The sequence below is a fragment of the Aegilops tauschii genome, chromosome 3 (assembly GCF_002575655.3).
Source record: "Aegilops tauschii subsp. strangulata cultivar AL8/78 chromosome 3, Aet v6.0, whole genome shotgun sequence".
Classification (NCBI taxonomy): domain Eukaryota; kingdom Viridiplantae; phylum Streptophyta; class Magnoliopsida; order Poales; family Poaceae; genus Aegilops; species Aegilops tauschii.
In genome coordinates, this window is record NC_053037.3 from 20,875,362 (window position 1) to 20,896,968 (window position 21,607).

General features: G+C 40.7%; 2 long non-coding RNA genes across 2 annotated transcripts; both read right to left on the reverse strand.

Moving 5' to 3' along the window:
• Positions 1-1,570: 1,570 nt before the first annotated feature.
• Positions 1,571-4,625, reverse strand: LOC120976377 (uncharacterized). The gene is made up of 2 exons (XR_005771707.1): positions 4,416-4,625; positions 1,571-1,772 (listed from the first exon to the last, which is right to left on the reverse strand). It is a non-coding gene; the product is annotated as an uncharacterized lncRNA (long non-coding RNA).
• Positions 4,626-7,677: 3,052 nt separating this feature from the next.
• On the reverse strand, positions 7,678-9,257 carry LOC120976376 (uncharacterized). The gene is made up of 3 exons (XR_006671327.1): positions 8,921-9,257; positions 8,663-8,826; positions 7,678-8,051 (listed from the first exon to the last, which is right to left on the reverse strand). It is a non-coding gene; the product is annotated as an uncharacterized lncRNA (long non-coding RNA).
• Positions 9,258-21,607: the final 12,350 nt, after the last annotated feature.

Here is a 21,607-nt window from a genome sequence, read left to right on the forward strand (position 1 = left end):
CCACATCAACTACAAATTCTTCATCACTGCTTGAACCTTCATCATCATCTGTGTCCATGCCTATAGGAATTTCTTCCTCACTAACTGCATTGTCCTCCTCATTTGAATCAAACTGAAAATCAGCATAATTGACACTTACTTCAGGAGGAACTGATTTGAGTGGCAAAAAATTTACACTTTCCTGTGTCCCAAGATGTAACTGACAGTTAGGAGGAACTGATTTGTGCACAACACCTGATTCAGCAACAGCAAAAACAACACCTGGCTCTGCATCTATTTGTTGTGCATCTTGATCTTCTCCAATTGGTGGTTCAATAACTACCTTTCCCTTTATAACTGTCAGTGACAATGTCTGGGTGCTCTCAAATTCTCTCAGCATGCGAACTACTTCAATGTTGCCTTTAATGACACAAACACCTTGCAGCCCTATATCTTCCTCTTTCAAGTAGCAAAGACTGTCATCCTTACAGTATCCATTGGTGACCATTACATTGACCAAACTAGCATAAGTGATTTCTCTTTCAGACATCTTAACAAGAGCATACTTCTTCCCAGGAAACTGGAAATAGATTGACCATAAATCTTCAGGCCTAAAATAGACATACAAATGAATATTAACAAGTCAGTTGTATCAACATAACTGACCATTATATCTGACCATTACAATGCACTATTCAGGCCTAATATAGCTCACCATTACAATGCAGCGTAAGCAAAATTACCAAGTCAATTATAGTAACATGACCAATAACATAAATGAACACTACAGAACCCTACAGTACTACTAACATAACTGAACCCTGACTGAAGATGTGATATTCAATAAATATTCAGGACTACAATCACTTCTAAATGACTAACAAATCAATATTCAGAACTAGAATCTTTGTTCAATGTATAAAACAGATCCAGTAGTAAGGAAAGATTGAAAGAACAGATTTTGAAAGATTCAGATTACCTAGCTGAAGATGGGGCGAACGGGAGCATATCCTCGGGACCAATCTGCAAAGCTGCTTCCTCGGTACCAGGCTCCGGCGACAGGCCCGCCGCCGCGGCCGTCTCTGGATCTAGGTCGCAGCCGCCATCGGTGTGGGGGCCGAGAGTGGGGTCGATGACTCCGCATTGTGAGCGCAGCCGCTTCTGCCCTGAAGTAGTACCTCCGCCTTCGCCGCTAAGTGCGCCGTCGCCGCTTCCGTCGACTCCGTGTGCGCCGTCGCCGCCGAAGCTGGTCGCCATCGGAGCGGAGCGGGGAAGGACTGAATCGAGGGGTGGACTGAATCGACGGGGTGAACGGCTTGACCTAGTAGACGGGCGCGCCGAAACGGCCTTCTCTCGCCGTCTAACGGCGTCCGTCAACACGCGCCACGTCAGCCCGACAGGCGGGACCCAACTGTCGGATTCGCTGTTTTCTGGGCTAAAACGAAGAATTAGTGCTCCGCGTTACAGATTAGCCCCATTGTTGGTGGTTTTTGTGCACTGCCTCAAATGTGGTACTGATCTGTTACCCTAGCCCATAATGTGGTGGTTTTGAGTAAATAACTCTCAAGCAACAAATGTTTCTGAACTCATATGAGAGAAGTTTGAGTCTTGCCAATTAAACGAACTACCACTGATTCACATGATAGGAAGTATTCACACAAAACTCCAGATGATCCATTTGTATCAACTGAAATCTCGGAATTTTATGCAATATATGAACCAGAAGTGGCATGAGAGGAAATAAGGGGATGCCTCACTGACTTCAAAAGACACGAGTGATTCAGATCAAAAACCTACATGAGATTAGAAATCATGTCAGAACGGAAAAACATAAACAGCAAGCAAAATGCAGAATACATATGTTCCATGTCTTATCCAGATCAACGAGGTATCTTCCCATCCAAATAACTAAATAACAGGAAGCAAAGAAAAGATTGATATATAGGAAGCGAATTTTACAATGTACACAACTCATAGTGAAATAGCACATTAACAAGGTGTATCTAACCTACACCATGGCTTTGGGGAGGAAATAGAATAACTGGAATTTATGATACTTCATAGGCACAGATGATACTAGTAACAAAACAAAAGTAATCTTTCCCACAAACGAAAGAACTACGGTAAGTTTCCTTGAAGAAACTGCTTTGGATCAGTTCCAGACCATTAGTTCAACGATCTAAGAGAATACACAGTACATCACAAGACACTAAAAGGAATCAAACCTCAATAAGCGTTGAACAATCTAATGGCCGACCAAATCTCAAACTTTCATGAAGCTCCTACAATATCCAATCGCATAACCCCAAATCAATGCGTAGATCGAGGGAACATAGGCAAGATGTCTGGACCGAAACATATATGCATCAGAGGATCATGATTTCAACTTAAGAACATTCGATAGGTGACAGACCACCATTATACCACCAAACTAATGGACGAACTACTACTTTGCGTTTGCTTAAATGCTACTGTACATCTGCCCGAACTAGCGTAACTTCTGATATGATGAAAACCAATATAAACAAAACTACGATGGAACAACAGGTTTTTCTTGCATTTTCATTTTTTCACTCAAACTCAAGGGAGAAACTTTGCTTCTTATAAGAGGGTTAGCAGCACCCAAGCACATTGAAGCAGAACGCAAATGTAACACGAATAAGCATTCGTGAATGTTTATTCACTACTAAACCAGTAGAGTTCCAGGATGTTCTAACTAAAACCAGTATCAAAGTACTCTGAAACAACTTCGGGTCAGAGGACATACAATCTTTTAGAAAAAAGATTTCAAGGAAAAAACAGAAAATTTGTTGGAAACCGGCAGGTAGGTCACCGGAAACTGGCCTAGTTACAGGTAAGCTATGAATGCTGAAAAAAACAACACCTATGATCAGAAGGAGGTGTCGAGGCAAATCCTAAAAGCCAAACCATGATCACATCATTTCTAGATTGGAGGCCCTGTATCCCGCAAGGGTGGTCGGTGGCTTTTCTTAACAAGGTAGATAAGATCCCAACCATGTATAGTGTACAATCAATCGATCAGGTGAAAGAAGAAACATGGTTATTCGTCCAGTATGTGCATGTACATATCTTTGGCTAATTTATTTAGTGCATTTGCTGCTATCTATGGTAATTGGTAGAGCCTGTTATTATTTCTCTTTTGAAGTATATACTACGTTGTTAGTGGCAGCATACATCAATCATCCTTTCCCTGTTGAGATTTGTTGGAGGATGATTAATTAATCTAGCCTAGCTGAGTACTCCCTCCTTCCCATTATATAAGATTGTTTTGCAAGCTAAAACAGCTTGCAAAGTGATCTTGTATTTATTCATCCAGTATGTGCATGTGCATATGTCCAGCTAATTTATTTAGTGCTTTTGCTGCTATCTATGGTATTTGGTAGAGCCAGTTATTATTTCTCTTTTGAAGTATATACTATGTTGTTAGTGGCAGCATACATCAATCATCCTTTCCCTGTTGAGATTTAGGGCTGATTAATTAATCTAGCCTAGCTGAGTACTCCCTCCGTCCCATAATATAAGATTGTTTTGCAAGCGAAAACAGCTTGCAAAATGATATTATATTGCGGCATAGAGGGAGTATAAGATAGCAAAAAAACATAACAAGACTCAATTTTATGGATTTATACCTCCACCAGCAGGAGGCAGGGACTGCTATACAAAAAAAATTCCCAACTAAAAAAACATAACTTTCATTTCTTTACACTTAGAACATGCTACAGAGCAAGAACACGTCTGTATATGATAGGACCATTGGCTATCACGAAAAACGAGAACATAGTAGAGCAGAACTTATATTACAGCCATACTGCAACTCGACATGTACTTGCAAAAATGGATTAGAAGCAGCAAAAAACACTGCACAAGCAAAAGATTAATACTTTTGCGTGCAGCCTCTCCACATATCAACCTTATGACTTACAAAAAAAAATGAAGCAGCAAGTGTACATAAAAGAACAAGCTAATCTCCAAAAACATCCTCTCTTTTTTAGTTCCTTACCAATTTTTAGGACAAGCATGGGATACCCTTCCTTTAATATAAATGTTTCACATGGGCAAGGAACAGCCAAAAGCCAAAATGTCCTAATAATTGATGCAGCCGACATGTGTTTTATTCAGCAACCCAGAATTCTAGACACATGAGGTGTCAAACAGACAAATGAATTATCATGATTATGCAAACAAGGAATGTTAGCACTTATTTTTTTTTTCTCAGTTTAGTCTGCATCCTTTGCAGACTTCACATTTTCAAATCTATAAAAGAAAACCTTTTGGGATTCGTAGGATGACTACTTGTTGCTAGCTAGATCATCGACACAATAGGCAGAGCTAAGCACAGTATGGCCATAGCTCAAAAGGACAGGTCCCAGAGCAGGCGGGTAAGAGGAGGGGACCCGGCAAAACCATTAACTTACCCCATGGAAGAGATGGCGAGTTCGACAAAAATCATGCTTTGTGCGACGAGATCTTCACCGGCATCCTCGGCCACCACAATCACCATATGACCATTGTCCTTGAGCCATCTCAATGAACTTCAGGAGGCCCCCTTTTCCTTCAAGGTAGAATAGCGGCCCTGGGATTTAGCAACAATCCTGAGATAACAAGCAGAGCAAAGTGGTCACTGATCAGTGCTGGGCTCAACTCTGACATTACTACCATGTTGTGGTCAGCGTACCAAACTTACGGGGTAATAAGATTCCCAAAGCACGACTAGCAAGAGTAGGATATTGTCATGTTGATTGTTGTAATTAACTAGCTAAGTATTTTTACCATCATGCAAAGCACTATGCTAGTCCTAAAATACTAACTGATGAACTGGAACATTGTATCTTACATATGCAGAACTAATCCATCCCTCCGTACCAGAAATAGTAAACCAGAACAAGCTAATTCAGTATAAGGACTTTCTCTGTTTGCATTGAAGATTCAGTTGTGGTCAAACATGAGATTAACATGTCAGAACAAAACTAGCACGGAAACAAACTTGAACGACCAGAACTTCCACACATGAAAGAAGAATGCATAAAAAACTTTAAACTGCTTCACAAACCTAACAAATCAATTTAATTACAACAGTCGTGCAGCAAACAGAACAAGTATGCAATGACGAAATAAAAATGCAAATAATTGCAGGCCTAAAAGCATTCAACAACTTATAAAATCATCTTGATAAAACGTAAATATGCAAGATTATAATATCATCTTGGTAAAACCCTCGAGCATCATCAACCCATCATTAACCCCAAATTTTTCTGCCACCAGAAAATCACTACTACTAACATAAAGCCAGCATCAGCTCTGTACTAACCACTGTAATAGTTTCATGCCTCCACAGAGAATACGCAAATTTCTCTAGATGTATAATACAAGAAGAATATTTTAAACATGCAAGCACTACCCTGAATTATCGGAACATACCTGCTACTCTAGAATAAGGATATCATCAAACGTATCACACATAGCGTCCACTAATGACCAGGAATGATCCGACACCCTAGATTTCAGAATTTAATGTAGATCACTAAGCAATTTTACGTGTTCTGAACATTCATGGTTGATGAAATCTGACCAAAAGGAAACGGCAAGGGCTCGACAACTACAGTTTCATACATGGGAGTTATTGGTGATCATTATAAAGGCAGGAGTGCAAAAGGCTCAAAGTGACTTATGTAGTCAAGAGTACAAACAGTCACGCGACTCAGCATGAATAAAACTGACAACTGTATTTTGCTTGTTACTTCAGGATTATTAAAGTGGTGTCTCACAAAGTGAGAGATTAGTGTCACCAACACAGACATCAACGAGCCCGCGTCGCTCCCAGGGGCAACTTGGGTGGCGAAACCCTAGCCGCCACCCGAAGCTCCCCTCCCTCCCCTAGCTGTCGCCGGTGGAAGTCGGCTGCAGGGCCCTCGTTCGTGAGCTCGCACGCTGCTGTTTGGTGCGCTGGAGCGCCGGGAGCACGCGGTGGCGAGGCAGGCAGTCGTCTGCACTCAGGGGAGGTCCAGATGGTGTGAAACGCACGGGTGGTGGCGCTGCTGAGGAGGCGGCCGGCCGCTTGTGCGAGCTGCAGAGATGAGGGATTGATTACTTACAACATTGACAAGCATGAGCTGCTGCTACTGTCCAACAAGTGTCACAAATCAACACCCGCCGTCCCCAGATGCAAAGAAGAAAAACGATTCTACTAACAGAGAATTCCTTTTGTCTCCCATAACTCTACTCTTATGACCACTCTACTATACATACAGAGTGAAGAATTTGGAAAGAAACAACAACAAACAAGAAGAGATTCAAGATGGCCAGGTCCTAATAACAACCCTTGTGTATTTATAAGTTTTTTTATGCATTATACCTCTTGGATAGGTCCAGCTCTTGCTAGGCCAAAGTCTTGGCAGCATCGCATCGACCCTCTGTGCATGTCAACCCTCGCCTTCCTCGTCTCCATGGTTGCCCCGGGCTTCATTATGTCCTATGGAGCAAAAACACAACTTCTAGTCAGCACAATTAGCCATGAGAGTAATCAAGCTAAGCCAGCAATGTGGGAACATAGGCAAGATGTTTGGACTTAAACATATATGCATCAGAGGATCATGGTTTCAACTTAAGAACATTCGATAGGTGAAAGACAACCATTATAGCACCAACGAATGGCGAACTAGTACTGTACATCTGCCCGAACTAGTATAACTTCTGATGTGATGAAAACCAATATAAACAAAACTATGATGGAACAACAGGTGTAGATTTCAAGGGAATATAGAAAATTTGTTGAAAACCGGCAGGTAAGTCACCGGAAACTGGCCAAGTTACAGCTAAGCTATGAATGCACCATATTATTAAGAAAAACAGTATATGAATGATACCTAGGTTAATTCAGCAAATCCTGAAAGCCAAACCATGATCACATCATTTTTAGAACGAGCATTCAGTGGACTCATTCAGTGGACTCATCAATACTTGAATCTGGTACAATTCACCAAACACAAATATACTTGGAGCTGGTACATTCAACCGACCTAACCATACTTGGACCTGGTACAATTCACCGGACATAAATATACTTGGAGCTGGTACATTCAACCAACCTAACCATACTTGGACCTGGTACAATTCACCGGACATAAATATACTTGGAGCTGGTACATTCAACCGACCCAACCATACTTGAACCTGGTACAATTCACCGGACACAAATATACTTGGAGCTGGTACATTCAACCGACCTAACCAATTAATCCCCATTGGCTAGTTAGGACGGTGGAGTTCGTGAGCCACGAGTACCGTCCATCAGATCCAAAAAGGAGAATGATATGTGGGGCCGATTTCAGTGAGCTGTCAGTATTCACTAGTAACGTCGGCCGATGGGTTTAAAAAATGAGCCTCCTGGACCTGTGTGCCCCGTGAGCACCGTCTGCATGCTGTCCTTTCAACCATCGCTTGAATATCACAGACCTCTTGCCAGGCCTACTCCTGCCAAGCCTATTCCTCCATAGCTACTCCCTCCCTCCCGTCGCTGTCTGTCCCCTTAAAAAAGCCAGACTAATTACACTAAGCCTGCTAAACGACTGCAGCTGCACAGTAGCTCCCGTGAATCGTAACGCAGCTGGACGGACATAATTATAGGGTGCCGGGACACCCGGGTGCCGTCGCACCTTTCCGTTGGCTACTTTGTTCAGGTTTTATAAGTTACTTCTTGGCCTCTGATCTAGACTGCAGTTACATCACTAGTCTTTCAAAACAAAAAGGATTCTACACTGGTAGCTTGAGCTTCAATACGACCACCAACAACACTTAACAAAGCGTACTTCTCCACAAGGTGCAGTATGTTTTTTGAACCAAACATACTACGAACATGGTTTGGATCGACACAGAAGGAAAATGGTTCTCACCCATACGAACAGCAAGCGGCCCGGTTCCGATGGGAGCGACATGAACAGGGCCGAGGAGCCAAGCTTGCTCTGGGGCACCGGTGCCCACCTCGAGCAGCTTGAGCTAGAGGTTTCCCTTGCCCATAGTAGACCTTGGTCGCGGCCAGCACGACCTTGTTTGTCCTAGCACAAAGAAACAAATGACATTATTATTTTTGGAGAAACAGGACAACCACCGAATCTAGCTTTTTCCCAGTGGTCAAAATTTTCTATTGTTCTATTCTTCTCCCCAAAAATACAGCTCCAAAAGATGACGGAATTGTCTCTGCCTGGGAGACCCAAACACAAAAAGTTTACCGAAGATCCAAACAACATCACGGGACAGAAGCTAATCAACCAAACAAATCCCCAGACCTTCTTCGGCTGCTTATGAGAGTTTTGTGGTTTGGAGTTCAGTGCAGATTTACACTGCTGGTTCGTCTAAATCCTACATGTACAGTATATGATGCCTGCAGTCTGAATCAAACACATGAACATGGTTTGGAGGTATGCACGCAGAACTACATCTAGTATTATTTCTTTATTCCAGCAGACACCATCTAACAGAACTTGCCACTCCTGCTTATTTTCATTGTCAGAAACAGAAACTAACTAGTCTTTTAAAACAAATATGAATCTACATTGGTAGCTTGGGCTGCACCACAACCACCCACAAAACTTAGCCAATGGTACTTCTCCACAATCTGCCATCTGTTTTTCAAATTGGATTGACAGAGAGGGAAAATGGTTCTCACCCATAAATACGGCAAGCAGCCCGGTTCCGATGGGGACGACGCGAACAAGGCAAACAAGGCGTAGGAACCGGCTTGATCTTGGGCATCCACCTCGAGCAGCTTGAGCTAGAGGTTGCCCTTGCCCATAGGCGACCTTGGTTGCGTCCAGCTCGACCTTGTTTGTCCTAGCACAAAGAAAGAATGACATTATTCTTTCTGGAGAAACAGGTCAACCACCGACTCTAGCTTTTCCCTGATGGTCAAAATTTATATTCTTACCCAAAAAATACAGATCAAAAGGACGCCAGAATTGTATGAGACCACCCAAACACAGGAAGTGTACGAGGACCAAAACAAGATCCCTAATAGGAAGGTATCAACGAATGAAGGAGGACTCCGAGAGCAGACTTGTACATGAAGATGACGCAGTTTCCAGCAGAGGAAGCATGGAGGCCTACGGCAGCCCTCCAACTCCAGCTCCCATGGCACGCACTAGCTCGCCCAGGGGTATGTTGTCCTGCATCTCAGAGCAGCACGGGCTTCAGGAATAAGCACAACAAGGATTGAAGAACAGAACAGTATGATGTCTGAACCAAAAAGTGGAAATTGGAGGAGATGAGCCCGTGCTTTAGTTCTGCCAAACAAAATTAGGAAAAGAGAAGTACAACGGCTTTGGCTTACCCCTCCGTTGGCGAGCGCGGTGGACGAGATGGCGACGGACTCCATGGCCCAGGTGGCAGTTCCTTGGGCCACCCGTAGACAGTGGCTGATGATGAGAAACAATGGCTACAGAGATGAAATGGAAGGAGTATATTAGCATCCTGATCGTATGTTGACAATCATTAAATTATATGATAGCAAAGTACCAACTATGTTAATTGCAGTGGAACAACTCGAATAATTGGCGGGAAGACCCAACTGTAAACTGTTTGCATTTGTACTTGTCAACTCAAAACACTAGAAATTGAGCATGAGAGCGGAGGAGAGGAACTGCGGCCTACCTAAATACTAGCCTAACTTGCCTGCAAAGGAAATAAAATAGAGGACAAGACCAATGTATGAATGTGTATGTGTGCCTACAGCAGCTATACAACACAGCAATAAAGTAGCAAATACACAATTGTGAATGCTTTCACATGAAATAGCCAAACTTTCTCCAGGAAAATAATATACTTTATCCAGTGATCAGATCATAAATGGTCTGAACTAAGAGAGCACCAGATCTCAGAATTCACCACTAGCTAGCTGCATGTGGCTGCTTAGAGCCAGCACTATAAATGCCCACGCGATCTCTTGTTTAGGCTAGTCATAGTGGGAGTAATTTAGCTAGTAACATAGCGCACTTCAAGCAAATTTTGCTTATGCGGCATGTACTTAATGAGAAGAGAGGTGTTTAGAGTAACATAATATGTTACTGTAACATAGCGCTTTTCGAGAAAGGATGAGTCCACAAGCTAATAAATGAAGTCATCTATGACACTACTACTATGTTACTTTGCACTATGGAGGTAGTAACTTAGACTAGTGTCATATGCATGACACTAGTATAAGTTACTCCCCACTATGACCATCCTTAGCACCATCCCACCCACTGATTCGATCACAATGTCTTGCACTAAGCTCATATCGCTTACCCTGGTTGTAATGTTTAGCATTGGATTAGCCAGTGCTGGTAGGGTATCTAGATACTCTAGTTCCTAGGGAACAGGGCACTGGAGGCGGAGAGGGTGGAGGAGCGGTGAACGGCGGCGGCGGAGGAGGAAGCGGGAATGGCCAGGGAGCTGCTCAGAGTGGAAGCGGAGGAACCCATGGAAGTGCTGGAGGTGGCGGAGGCGGGGGTGGTTGGTCAGGGTATAATGGTACTGGGTATGGCGCTGGGTCCGGTAGCGGCTCAAGCTCTGGTCAGATGAGCCAAGGGTCGTCATCCTATGGTGGTGATGGTGGGAGTACAAGCGCAGGTGGTTCCGGTGGCGGGGGCGATGGTGGAGAGGCGGCCGACGATGACGACGACTGCCCTGCTGACTCCAGTGGCTTTGGGAAAGGTGGTGGCACCTGATCAGGTTCAAGCGAGGCGAACAACAACGGTGGTGCCTCCTACACAAATGCAAATGCTTTCGGTAATGGTGGTGGCGAGGGTGGTGGTAAAAATGGTGGAACCGGCCGGGGCGCAGGCAGTGGAAACGGTTACTTTGACGCAAACCCTTGAAGCTTCTTCGTGCAATCAAAACAGAGCAAGAGCCCAAGCTATTGTCGTTCGCTTTTTTCTATTTGCACTTGTTTTGTTCTTATGTTTCCATGTATTAGCACTAGTAGAAAAAGGGCCTTTAGTCCCGGTTCATAAGGGCCTTAAGTCTCGGTTCTGGAACCGGGACTAAAGGGTCGTTACTAAAGCCTCCCCCTTTAGTCCCGGTTCTTACACGAACCGGGACTAAAGGCCCTCCACGTGGCCGCTGCCTGGAGGTCCACCTTTAGTCCCGGTTGGTAACACCAACCGGTACTGAAGGAAATTTTATGATTTTCTTTTTGAATTTTTTTTTTATTTTTAAATTTCTGAATTATTTTAATCTCTAATCTCTAATCACCCCTCATCACTGCTCAATTTAACCTCTAATCTCTAGTCACCCATCCTCTCACTACTCCAGCCTGAGCACGCTTAACTTCCGGGTTCTATTCTCCCTCGTTTCCAAGTCTGCACTTGTTGTTTTCCTGACAATAGTAAGATGTCAATCCTATTAACCCTCAGGAATTTAGCTTGAGCATGAAGTCACACATTTCACTGTTTGAGTTTGAAACTATTGTTCTAAAAAACAATAATTATTTAGTAACACTAATATTTCTTGAATAAGTAGTTTGACCATAGTTTGACCACAGTTTGACCATAGTTTGACCAGATTTGACCAAAATTCAAAAAAACTAAAATAATTATTTAGTAACATTAATATTTCTTGAGTAATTAGTTTGACCATTGTTTGACCATAGTTTGACCACAGTTTGACCAGATTTGACCAAAATTCAAAAGAACTGAAATAATTATTTAGTAACACTAATATTCTTGAATAATTATTTAGTAACACTAATACTTCTTGAATAAGTAGTTTGACCATAGTTTGACCAGATTTAACAAAAATTCAAAAAAAATAGAAATTTGAGCATAACTTTTTTTCCTTTTAGAATTTGAGGATTCTAAAAATTTGCAAACAGGCCGTAGGCCGTCAAAATCGGATGCGGATTTTCGTGCGGAACATTTTGATATATTATACTTTTTTCTGACATCGTATGCAAAAGTTATAGCCGTTTTACATTTTCCCTACACTTTTTGCAAAACATGTCCAAATTTAAGTTTTTAAATTTTCCTAACTAGTACATGTAGTAACATAACTACATCTGGAAGGATTTTAATTTTTAAAGTTTTTATCATTTTCTTTTGCTTTTTACAAAACTGAAAAGGTGATCGCGGGGGGGGGGGGGGGGGGGGGGTAGAGTTTGAAAATGGGACCTTTAGTACCGGTTCGTGCCATGAACCGGTACTAATGCCTCAAACCTCATTAGTACCGGTTGGTGGCTCGAACCAGGACTAAAGGTCTAACCTTTAGTACCGGTTGGTGCCACGAACCGGTACTAATGGGCATCGCATCCTTTAGTCCCGGTTCGTGGCACCAACCGGGACTAAAGGTCCCATTTGAACCGGGACTAATGCATGTACGGTGCCCTAGCCGCTCGAACCGGGACTAATGCTCACATTAGTCCCGGTTCGTAATGCAACCAAGATTAATGCTCTTTTCTGGCCGAACCAAAGCCCTGTTTTCTACTAGTGTAGGGACAACTAATAAAGGGCTTCATTACATAGGCGTGTGCAAGTAACACGGAGACTAGCTATTTCACTGTGAGAAACTTTTATGTATCACTCCCAACCGTGTTTATCTAAATGTTACTCCAACCTTTCATTCCATGCTTATTGTGTTGCTGAGATAACACTAAACTATCTTTTTTTCCGCCATCTATATTGAACTCATTTGTTGTAGGTTTTAGAAAGTTTATTCTAAAGGAATAGGAAATTAGTATTGCTGCAAAATGGTGATCTAAATGGTCCATTACTGGCTGCACATATGTCTTTCACGTGGTTGGCAAAGTTGATTTCCCAAATTCCCCCCAAAAACAAATACGTCACAAGTTTCCCTCAACAACAAAAAAGGTTACCACCCAAGATGAGTTACACAAAGAAAAAATTACAAATAGCACCAAAAATGGAAATAGATAAACATTCATCATATTAATCCAATATGAATATACGTACATGTTTAATCGACATGACTTTAATTCCCTATTTGTGAGCGTAGAGGTGGACGACGACGAAGACTGCCCTGTTGAGTCCTGTGGCTTTGGGACAGGTGGTGGCGTCGGATCTGGATTGAGCGAGGCGAATAATGACGACGATGCCTCCTATACAAATGAAAATGCTTCGGGCAACGGTGGTTGTGAGGGCGGTGGTAAAAATGGCCGGACCGGCGGTGGCCGAGGAGGTGGAAACGGTTACGACAATGCAAACCCTTGGAGCCTCATTGTGCAATCAAAACAAACAAGAGCCCAAGCTATTTTTTTTTTTTTGAATTGTTTTTCTCTTTGCATTTATCTGTTCTTACGCTTCCATGTATCAGGGACAACTAATAAAGGGCGTCATTACACAAGTGTGTGTGAGTAACGCGGAGACTACCTATTTCACTATGAGATACCTTTCCGTGTACTATATCGCAATGTTGCTCTCACCTTTCATTCCAGCCTTATTGTGTTGCTGAGATAACGCTAAACTATCTATATTTTTGTTTCCTCCATTGAACTAAATTCATTTGCAAATTCAACATTAATGTACTCCCTCCATTCCCTTATACAAGGCTACATACTCAAATTATATGTACCAAGGTAAAATTTAATAACTGCTTTGCAAGCCAACTGAGAATGCCCGCATGCATGCAATGAAGAAATGAGAATAAAGTAGTACAATGTCATTATGACTACGTGCATGCAAGTATTAAACAAGTTGCTAGTACGAGAAAACATCACTAAATTTTGCCTCGATTACTGTTAGTGGCCTTGTATAGATGCAAAATATATTTTTCATAGTGGACTTGTATAAGGAGATGGAGGGGGTATGAAAGATTGACTCTGGCCAACTCATTTTTGTAGGATTTAGAAAGTTTCTTCCGAATGAATAGGAAATTAGTATTGCGACAAAATGGTGATTACACTGGTCCATTACTAGCTTCACACATGTTCTTGACATGGTTGGCAAAGTTGACTTACCAAATTCCCCACAAGAAAAGGTAACCTCCCAAGATGAGTTACACAAAGAAAAATCATAGATAGCACCAAAAATGAAAATAGAAAAACGAAAAGCATTCATCATATATACAATCTAAAACTACGTGTTTAATCCACATGACTTTCACTCCCTATTACACTAGGTGCTTGAGCTTGGATGTGGAATTTACAGAAAAATGGAAAGACACAAAAGGTGCTCAAACACATGCACACAATAATTTTTTTGCATGCATTTGCTATTTATGTCTACATGTTTCTACATTAAATGGGAATAAATGCAATACCATATTTATCTTTCCCGCACTTGTATAAGCGAAGTTATAAAAAATCAAAACACAAACACAAGAAATAAATATTTCATGATTTTCTGTTGTGGTGTGCTCCAAAAATTCTTAATTTTGGAACTCTCTAGACGTAGAGTGATGCCCAGCAAACAGTTTAATCACTGGTGGTCCTCTCTAGATGTTGCTCCCCAACTTAGCCAGTTCTATGCACCTCCAGTCTAACTCAGCTCGGATCCAATTGGCATACGAGTGGGGAACAATGCGGTCGTTTCTCTTTCTCCCGGACCTGTTGTGAACATATGGGAGATGGAACACCACGATGCCCAAAGTGAACTTTCATTTTCTTTCATGATGCATCGCATTCCCAAAATTAGGCTTCTAATGCCTTCTTTCGTCTGTGATCACGGTCCTTCAAGCTAGTGAAGCCGCTACATCGATAATTTTGGTTCTGCACTTGTTACTTGCCTGATTAATAGTAGTGGAGTGTGTAGGCATGTGAGTTTGTTGGTTCGTCTTTCTCACACTTAGTGGCTGAGAGTGGATGGGGCAACATACATATATGCAAGCATATGCGGCATTTGTATGCATGTTAAGGTTGGTGCATGGGACTATGCCATTAATTATATTGATTTCATGTCAGAAATTCATTCTAAGATATGATCTCACCGTCCATCATAAGTTTCGTCAAGTGTGATATACACTTCCATGATTCACACTATCTTTTGCATATATATTCCATGGACTCTTCAGTGTATATGACAACTTCCTTGAAATGGATAGAGAAGTGAAAGCTTTCCTTATATCTAAAGTGGAACCAGGGAGAAGAGAGAGAATGCATCTATGTCTATGAATGTACATCTACTTAGAACCCTTTTTTAGTGTAAGAATGAGAAACGGATGCTGAAATTCAAATTAAGTTATGATCACACCATCTCCAAGTATGCTAGATTGTCATAAACTGGTACCTCGACTATATAAAATAACTAATAGATTGGTCCCTGCTTAAGGATGTGGATGCCATCCACAGCATCCACTCGTACTACAATATTTGATCAAATGACTGTCGGTTGTGTGTCTGGCCTGAAATAGGACGTATGTTTCCGCATTATCAAATAATTCATGAGTAACCTATAAGAAAAGAGGTGGATATTTTAAATGCTTGGTCGTCTTTATGAAAATGTTGTTCTTAGTGGAAGCTTTAGGTTTTCGTCGCGGTGGTTAAAAAATATAAACAATTTTGGCAACCTGTTGGAACATTTATATTCTGTTTTATCGGTTTTAGAAACCCTTCAGTTTCGGTCTCGTTTCACCTCCTTTTTTTAAAAGACATTTAAAAACGAAAATTTCAAAAAATGTTCAGACTTTTTAGAAAAAGTTTATGTTTCAAATAAACAAAAAGTTGGATTATTCTATAAAATTGTGTTTCAAAATTCCATGTTTGAAAAATAATGTTCAATTTTTTCAAAAAATATACATGAAAGTTTGAAGAAACATTGGAGTTTTTCCAAAAATATCACAAGTGTTGTAAAAAATGTTGATGCTTTCATACAAATCTTCTCAAATGTTTAAGAGATATGTGATTTACGAACATAAGTTTCCTATTTTTTAAACTGAATAAAAACAAACTAATGGGGTGCTCACGTGCCTCGCCATTGTCGTGACCTAGTCGGGGGACACGCTTGTGCGGAAGTGTGCAAATTGATGCATGATGCGTCAAATACGAGTTCCCCTTTCCAAGACAGACTCAAGACTTATGAGATCACATACCCCTTGCAACGACGTGTTTGACACAATGGTCACGCAATCGTGGGAATTTGTGGCGACAATTCTATATAGTGCTCATGCTAGCGCTCGCCCGGGGGTAGTGACCCTCATGTCCCATATGCTCCCATGTGATAGTATATATACTATTTTATCATTCTAACTATGTTCATATACTACATCTAAGATATTGCAAAGCAAGTTATAATAAAAATTGCGTGTGAGCCCATAGTTTTTGTATATTCTGAAAATACTTTCATATTGGTACATAATAAACAATAAACTAAAAAAAGTAGATACAACACAAAAATATAGGCTATATACTACATAATTATTCTTATATACTACATATGACACATACATACTCTCGGTTTTGATAGATACTACATACAACATACAAAAACTCACATGGTGGTAACTAGGAAATATTTGTCATATTTCGGTTTTTCCTTTTTTTTGTCCTTTTTCCCCAAGTTTTCAGTTTTTATTTTTTTTCATTCCCAGTTTCTTATTTCGTTTTTATATTTAATTTGTAATTATATTTTGTCCTTTTTTGTTTCCTTTTGTTGATTCTTCTTTTAAATTTTCCACTTCTCTAGCTTTGCCTTTTTTCTTTTTCTCCTTTTCTTTTTTCTACTTTAAAACAAGCTAGAACATTTTCAAATACAAGTTCAATATTTTTTAATGCATGCAAAACATTCTTAAAGACACGATGAGCATTTTAATATAAGTTGAACACTTTTTTAAAATACAACAAATACACTTTGATAATTTTTAGAATATAAACATTGACCATTCTAAAATACATGTTCAATATTTCTTCAATCCACATTATATATTTTTCAAATAGAAGCAAATTATTTAGTTACATTGAACATCTTTTCCAAATAGAAATTAAACATTTCTTAAAATAATATTTGAACTTCTTAAAATAAATGTTGAATATATTATAAATATATAAGTACACATAGTAATTTCTAAATGCATGCCAACCACACAATTAAAATATTTTAAATATATTGATTTTTCTTTTAAATCTAAATAATAACATTTCCAAATATGTTTGGATATTTTTCAAAAATACAGATAATTATTTTCAAATACACAAATACACATTAAGCTTTTTAAAATACACATTGATATTTTTTTAATTACACATTTAACTTCTTTCAAGAATGCTTTTCAATATATGATAAACATATTAAGATAGACAACAATCTTTTATTACACGATGAACACTTCTTAAAAAAATAAAAATTCTCAATACACGTGAAACGTTATATATAGATTATTAAAATATATTATTTTCTTAATATGTTATAATACTTTTGAAAACATTTCAAAAATAGTGTAGAAACGCGAAAACAAAACAAGAAGGAAAAAACAAAATGAAAAGAAATCCTCGGTTTGTCGTGCAACATGTTCGCTTTTAGTCCTGGGCCTGACTCTATTTAGGTCCTTCGGTTGCGATTCGAACACACGACCTCCTTCTTTGGTGTTAAACCTAATGTGATTTGTTACAACGTTTTTCATTTGTTCTTCTTTATTATTTTCCTTTTTCCTTGTTTCTTGGTTATTTTTCCGTTATTTTTTTAATTTTCAATTTTCCTTTTTCCTTTTTTCTTGGTTATTTTTCCGTTATTTTTTTAAATACACGAATTATGTATCAAAATAAATGAACTTTTTATATAAATATGGTGAACATTTTTCGAATTTGTGAACTTTTTTATAAATCCCTGAAATCTTTTTCAAAGTCGATTATTTTTTTCAAAATCTGGTGAAATGTTTTACAACTCGTAAACTTTTTCAAATTTGATGAACTTTCTTTTATTTTGTGAACATTTTTTTAAAAATCCGTGAACCTTTTTTCAAAATCTATGAACTGTTTAAAAATTTGTGAATTCTTTTTCAAATTTATTTTTTTATTTTTTCAAGTAATTTATACTAGACTGAAATAAGGGTCAAATAGCGTTGTTTTCGTATAGAACACATCAAAGTGATCGCGGTGCACTCGTTACTACACAAAGTTGGCATGCGGTTTCGAACCCACATCTCGCAGAACAATGATGGTGAAGATTGTTTTTATTCCCATTTGTTTTTAAGCATGTTGCTAGACGAGAGCGATGTTGGGCCGACCCACTACCGCTCACCTTGCAGCGCCAACTAGCCTACTGCTGCTTTCAAGCGCTTTCTGCCATCCTTCTTCTATAAGCACATGCTAAGAAATTATGTTAACTTGGGAGATGCATCGGATGGTGGCCGAGGCAGATTAGTATAACGGATATGCTCTGCGATAGCTATCACCCCCTGCCCTTCTAGTTGCTTCTTGTCGCCATAGGGATATCTGCCCAAGTACAGCTCTAAGACAGTTAATCTGAATGGCCAAATGTCTGATGCGTACACGTCGTATCTTCCCCCATTCATGCCTTGTGGGTCGATCTTGTCCGGGCTAAGGTAGAAGACTGTTCGATCTGAAGTATTGCAGGCCGTCGAGCTAAGCATGCGACTAACCCCAAAGTCGGCAATCTTTACTCTGTTAACATCATCAACCAAAGTATTCCCTGGTTTAGTACCTCGATGAACAATTTTTCGACTGTGTAAATAGGCAATAGCTATAGCATCTGTTTAGCCACACAGGCAGGCAATGCCTCGTCAGTGATGTGCCGGCCATCAAGAGATCCCGAGTCCATAAATTCAAGCAGAATCCTAATCTTCCCTTCAAATTGATACGTACCGTAATACCCCATGAGGTTTGGGTGCTTCACGGTCTGCAATATGGTTATCTCTCTTTATGGGAAATAACTAAATGGTCTATGGGAACATATATCCTCTGAATCTCACCATTCATTTCCGGATTGATCTGTTCCCTGCTATAAGTATTATGCCTTTTCTGCTTTGTATAATTATATCTTCCCTAAACATTTTTTTAATTCATGAACATATTTCAATTAAGAAACAGATTCATAATTCAGGACATTTTTAAAATTTGCAAAACAAACAAATTCATGTACTTTTTAAGAATAGCAAATATTTTATACAGTTTGTGAGCATTTTGTAATCCGTGAACATCTATAGAATCCATGGATATTTTTTGAATTCATGAAATTTTAAAATCCACTCTATCTGTTTCAAAATAACTGGCGTAGTCTTAGTTTATTTAAACTATGACATTTTTTTGTAATGGAGGGGGTAACAAAAAAACACAGCTGTTTTTTTCCTTGCTGTCTATAGCTGGATTTTCTAGAAACGAGTGACACGAAAAAATAAGCGGAGTGAGGCAGGCGACACTATTTCGGGCCGACCCTCTCTTCGCAGAGGCCCGGAGTGAGTTTCAAAGAAGGGTCCTCACTCCTCAGAACACTCCGCCAGTGATTCACTAACTAGGACATTGGACAAACACCTGGCGCTCTTCAACTTCATTACCACTAGTCTCCTTGGTAACTTGGAATAACGTCTCTGATGCCCTGAACCTTTATTGAACTTATTTTTTGAAATTGCTGACTCCATCTTTGTTGCGTGGATTACTTGTCTTTCTGTAAGTAACAGGGATCCCTCGGTAATGGCTTAACCCATGTACAAGATTCCACAATAGTGGGTTTTCCTGTTTTGGGAAGGTTCTACTTGGTTTTTGTTTGTATTTTTTTTGTGATTACTTTGGCGAGTTGACGGTTTTCTTTTTTACCCTTTCCTCTATTTATTTTCTTCTATTTTTGTTATATTTTTCTATTTTAATCCATGACCATTTTCTAAAATTTGTGAACATCTTTTAGACTTGTGAATACTTTTATAATTTCATGAACATAATTCCAATTCCTGAACAGTTTTGTAATTCATGAACATATTTAAATTAAGAAACGGATTCATAATTCAGGACATTTTTAAAATTTGCAAAATAATGAAATTCATGTAATTTTTAAGAATAGCAAATATTTATAGAATTTGTGAGCATTTTGTAATCCGTGAACATCTTTGGAATCCATGGATATTTTTTTGAATTCATGAAATTTTAAAATCCACTCCCTGTGTTTCAAAATAACTGCCGTGGTTTTAGTTTATTTAATCTATGACACTTATTTTAGAATGGAGGGGGTAACAAAAAACCACAGCTATTTTTTTCCTTGATCTCTGTTGCTGGATTTTCTAGGAATGGGTGACACGAAAAAAATAAGCGGAGTGAGGCAGGCGACACTATTTCGCCTTGCAAATAGCACCATATAGTGATTATTTGATGGTAAAAGCGCCAAATAGGAGCTCTTAATCTTATTTCAGTGAAACTGCGTACAGAAAAATAAAATAAAAATAAAATCCTGAGGGGGTGCCCAGCATGCGACAGCTGAGAGCTCGCCAAGTGCACCAAAAATAACCAGGGGCTCCCGGAAGGATACCCCTCTGTTTGTTGTTCTCTTCAACCTTTGACATTCAGTGCACTATAGACACTCTGCCAGTTGATCAGCTTGCACATTAGCTCACCTGGTTCGTGTCCAGGCTCTACGACATTGTGCTTGTGGAAAGTTAAGAGCAACTCTAGCAGACCCCGCATCCGCCCCCGTCCCGCAAAATAATCGCCAAAATGCGGGTAGGGGCGGAAAAACTTGCCCCTTCAGAGCCCGCATCCCGCCCCGGCCCGCAAAAAATTTTGAGGGGCGCGGCAAAATCCCGACCTCAACCCGGGAATACGTGGGTTTCCTCCTCGCGGCTGCGGTGCCCTGCATCACCGAGAAGCAGTTGGCGGGAGGGACATTTCAGCCCGCGCGCTTTCCCCCCTCCTTCCGCCGCCGACCGCCCTTGCTTCCGCCTGCCCGCCGCCGGCGATTCCGGCCAAATCTGCGGGCGGAATCGGTCCACGGGGCCGCCCCACACCCCGCGCTGCACCGACCCCCCCGGATCAGGTGAGAAGAGCCGCCCTCGTCGCTGCCGCCGCCGGGGATCGACCACCATCGGGCCCGCCTCTTCGTCGCCGCCCGGGATCACCCGCCGCGTCCACCACCGGTTAGTGCGTTTTGTTGTGATTTTTGCGAGCGGTATAGTTAATTTGACGCTCCGGTGCGCATGTAGATGGAGTTGAGCCCGTGCGAGAAGTTCTTGCTCTCCGATTCGTCCGATTCGGATGGACTCGGATGTTGAGACCATGCTTACGAACTTTCGGCAACAAACATTGGTCATGGCACTTTCCGTGAAGGAGCACGAAGACGAGAACCGGAAGAGGAGGTGAGGATCGACCGTCGGGCGTCTTTGCATTCCCCGGAATCGTCATCTTGGGAACGAGATGTTGATGCAAGACTACTTCGCGGAGAATCCTACATATCCACCGCACCTCTTCCGGAGAAGGTACCGAATGCGCCGATCCCTCTTTGTCAAAATTGTTCAAGCTTGCGAGGCAAATTGCCGGTATTTTATACTCAAAGAAGAAATGATGCGGGCTTAAAGGGATTTAGTGCATATCAAAAAATCTCCGCGGCAATGCGGGTGATTGCATATGGTGTTCTGGCTGACTATGCCGATGAGTACCTTCGCATTGGTGAAGATACTACAATTGAGTCTGTGCGTAGATTTGCAAAGGTGATCATCCGTGTCTTTGGTCCTGAGTATCTTCGGGCACCCAACG